Raw genomic sequence first — 3834 nt, forward strand, 5'->3', positions numbered from 1 at the left:
TGGTCTCGATCTCCTGACCTTGTGATCCGCCCGCCTCAGCCTCCCAAAGTGCTGGGATTACAGGCGTGAGCCACCGCGCCCGGCCGTTGTTTGTTTTTCTTTTTTGAGACAGAGCCTTGCTCTCTTGCCCAGGCTGGAATGCGATGGTGCAATCTCAGGTTACTGCAACCTCTGCCTCCTGGGTTCAAGAAATCTCATGCCTCAGCCTTTCAAGTAGCTGGGATTACAGGTGTGTGCCATCACACCTGGCTGATTTTTGTATTTTTAGTACAGATGGGGTTTTGCCAGTTTGCCCAGTCTGGTCTCGAACTCCTGGCCTCAAGTGATTTGCCTACCTCAGCCTCCCAAAGTGCTGGGATTACAGGTGTGAGCCACCACGCCCGGCTGTTATTTCTTTTTTGAGCACACTGCAGAATGTGGTGGGTGCATAGAACTCCTGTGAATGGCAGAGTTTAGGGAGCCCTTGGGTGGTCCTGCCAGATGCCTCCCTGATGCAAGATTAGACCTGATGCTTCTAAGGATCTGCAGGGAGGGGTTTGGTAATTCATATTGAAATTTGTATTTAAAAATAGGAAGTAAATTTAATTTGGTGAAAGAGGAGCGTTTTAAACTTTAGCTAGAAAGAAAATTGCAAATACAAACATGGGTAATTCAGTAAGTTGTTTTTTATTTGTTTGTTTTTGAGACAGAGTCTCGCTCACTCTGTTGCCCAGTCTGGAGTGCAGTAGTGCAATCTCGGCTCACTCAACCTCCACCTCCTAGGTTCAAGCAATTCTCATGCATCAGCCCCCGAAATAGCTATAATTATAGGCATGTGCCACCACACTCGGCCAATTTTTGTATTGTTATTAGAGACAGGGTTTCGCTCATGTTGGCTAGGCTGGTCTCGAACTCGTGGCCTCAAGTGATCCATCTGCCTCTGCCTCCCAAAGCGCTTGGATTACAGGTGTGAGCCACCATGCCTGGCCAGTAATTCAATAAGATTAAATAATTTTCTTTAGTTCTGTGCTCCAATAACTGTAGTCTCTTCTTGTTTTTGCCTCTTTCTCCATATATCAATGGTACTAACAGTGTGTTCTATCTTCCTCACAGACTTTTTGAATGATGTTTAATCCTCCAGAGATTACTGTCAGAGTCACTAGTAATCTTTAGTGACTAGTCCATCCAGTGACTGTTGGCTTAGTTTCTTTTTCCCTGGCCCCTCTTCTGTGTTACATCATGGGGACCACACCCTCATTTTTGAAATACTTCTTTTTTCCGGTGACATTAAAATCCTGTCATTGTAGAACTAGAAGGAATCCTAGAGGCCATTTAGTTCAACTTTCATGTAATAAGCATATGCCTATCAGATAGCAACTTTAACAAGTTATGAAGTTCTTATCATCTTGAACACTTTCACAAAGAAGAAGCCTAGTGCTTCTTCAGCGCTCTTTAAAAATATATGAAGATAATATGCTTACATGACTAAAAATGATTCAAACGGCACAAAAGAGAATCTAGTATACTAGTTTTCTGTTGCTGCATAACAAATTGTCACAAATTTAGCTGCTTAAAACAGCATCTGTTTGTTAGCTCACAGTTCTGTAGGTCAAAGGCCAGATGTGACCCATCTGCCTTCTCTGCTCTGGGTTTCATGCTCACGAGGTCAGCTGCTGGGTCCTTACCTGGAGGCTTTCCTTCCATACTCTTTCTGGTTGTTGGCAGAATTCAGTTCCCTGCTGGCTGGGGGTAGTTGTCAGCTCCTAGAGACCACTCCATTCTGAAAGCCAGCAAGGGAGAACTGGCAGGTGGCGTTCCCTTCATGCTTCAGGTCTTTGGCCAGGAAGTGTCCAGGCCCTGTTAAGGATTTACCTCATGGCCAGGCACAGTGTCTCACCCATGTAATCCTAACACTTTGGGAGGCCCAGGTGAGTGGATCACCTGAGGTCAAGAGTTCAAGACCTGCCTGACCAACATGGTGAAACCTTGTCTCTATTAAAAATACGAAAATTAGGCGGGCGTGATGGCAAGCACCTATAATCCCAGCTGCTTGAGAGGCTGAGGCAGGAGAATTGTGTGAACGCAGGAGGCGGAGGTTACAGTGAGCTGAGACCACATCATTGCACTCCCGCCTGGGCAACAGAGCAAAAACTCTGTCTCAAAAGAAAAAAAACAAAAAAAACGATTTACCTCATTAGGTCTGGCCTACCCAGGATAATCTCCCTTTCGAAGGCTGGCTGACTGGTTTGGGAACTTAATCACTCTGTAAAATCTCTCCTCAGTGACACCTAGGTTAGCGTTTGATTTAATAACTGGGAGAAAGTTTGTATGCACCAGGGGCATCAGTATTAGCGACCATCTTAGAATTCTGCCCACTATATACAATAAACAGCAATTTCTTCTCACCCCAGCCTGTTAGTCTACTGCTGACTGGTAACCATTCTCAATAGTCTGTCATCACCCTTTGAGACATTTACATCTGTGTGTGTGTGTGTGTGTGTGTGTGTGTGTGTGTGTATACACGTATGAATATATGATTATGTGAAAAATGCACATAATGCATATTTTTAAAAACTCAAACCTCAGTAAATAAATCACTGTCGGGATACCTAGCTCGTCATCCATGTTGTGACATATATCAGTAGTTTAGTATACTACAGTTTATCTGTTCACCACTTGTTTGATATTTGGGATGTTTCCAGTTTTTGACCATTGGGAATAAAACGGCTGTGAACATTGATGCATAAGTTCTTGTGTGGACATACATTTTCATTATTTTGGATACCTCCAAGCGGGTTTTTTTTTTTGGCTATATGATAGCATGTTTTTAACTTCATAAGAAACTGCCAAGGTAGTTTCCAAAGCAACTGTACCATTTTGCATTCAGACTAGCAAATTTATCAGCATTCTAGTTCTTCGTTATCTCCATCACTTGACATGTTCAGCCTTTTTATTTTAGCTGCTTTTTTGGATATTCAATTTTACTTTTTATTTATTTTTATTTTTATGAATTTTTTCCAGTGGCAGGATCTTGGCTCACTGCAGCCTCTGCCTTAGGTTCAAGCGGTTCTCATTCTGTAGCCTCCTGAGTAGCTGGACTACAGGCATGCACCACCATGCCCAGCTAATTTTTGTATTTTTAGTAGAGATGGGGTTTTGCCATGCTGGTCCGGTTGGTCTCAAACTCCTGACCTCAAGTAACCTGCCTGCCTTGGCCTCCCAAAATGCTGAGATTATAGGCGTGAGCCACCACGCCTGACCTGACTGCTTGAACCTGGGAGGTGGAGGTTGCAGTGAACCGAGATCACACCACTGCACTCCAGCCTGGGTGACAGAGCAAGACTCCATCTCAAAAACAAAAAACAAAACAAACAAACAACAACAAAAACAGACAGACAAAAAAAAACCACGAAAATTACCCAGGTGTGGTGGCGCCTATAATCCCAACTATCGGGAGGCTGAGGTGGGAGGATCACTTAAACTCGGGAGGCAGACATTGTACATTTTCTTGATAACTAGTTTTCTATATGTGTCATTGTCCTTTCGTTTTCTTCTTTCCTACCTTCTTTTGGATTAATAGAGAATTTTTATGACTCCATTTCATTTCTGCTTTTGGCTTATTAGCTATACCTCTTTGGCTTTTTTTTTTTTTTTTTTGGTAGTAATTGACCTAGGCTCTAACTTACCACACCCAACCTTCAAACAATATAAAATTTTAGCCCAGCGCGGTGGCTCACGCCTGTAATCCTAGCACTTTGAGAAGCTGAAGTGAATGGATCACCTGAGGTCAGGAGTTTGAGACCAGCCTGGCCAACATGGTGAAACCCCATCTCTACTAAAAATACAAAGATTACC

The 3834-nt window shown here is 43.3% G+C and overlaps 1 protein-coding gene across 4 annotated transcripts in view; it reads left to right on the top strand.

Moving 5' to 3' along the window:
- The window catches only part of SEPT10 (septin 10), a 74120-nt gene that overhangs the window by 25504 nt on the left and 44782 nt on the right, over positions 1 to 3834 (top strand). The gene's annotated exons all lie outside the window — the stretch shown is intronic.

The sequence above is a fragment of the Colobus angolensis genome, unplaced genomic scaffold (assembly GCF_000951035.1).
Source record: "Colobus angolensis palliatus isolate OR3802 unplaced genomic scaffold, Cang.pa_1.0 Scaffold552, whole genome shotgun sequence".
NCBI lineage: Eukaryota > Metazoa > Chordata > Mammalia > Primates > Cercopithecidae > Colobus > Colobus angolensis.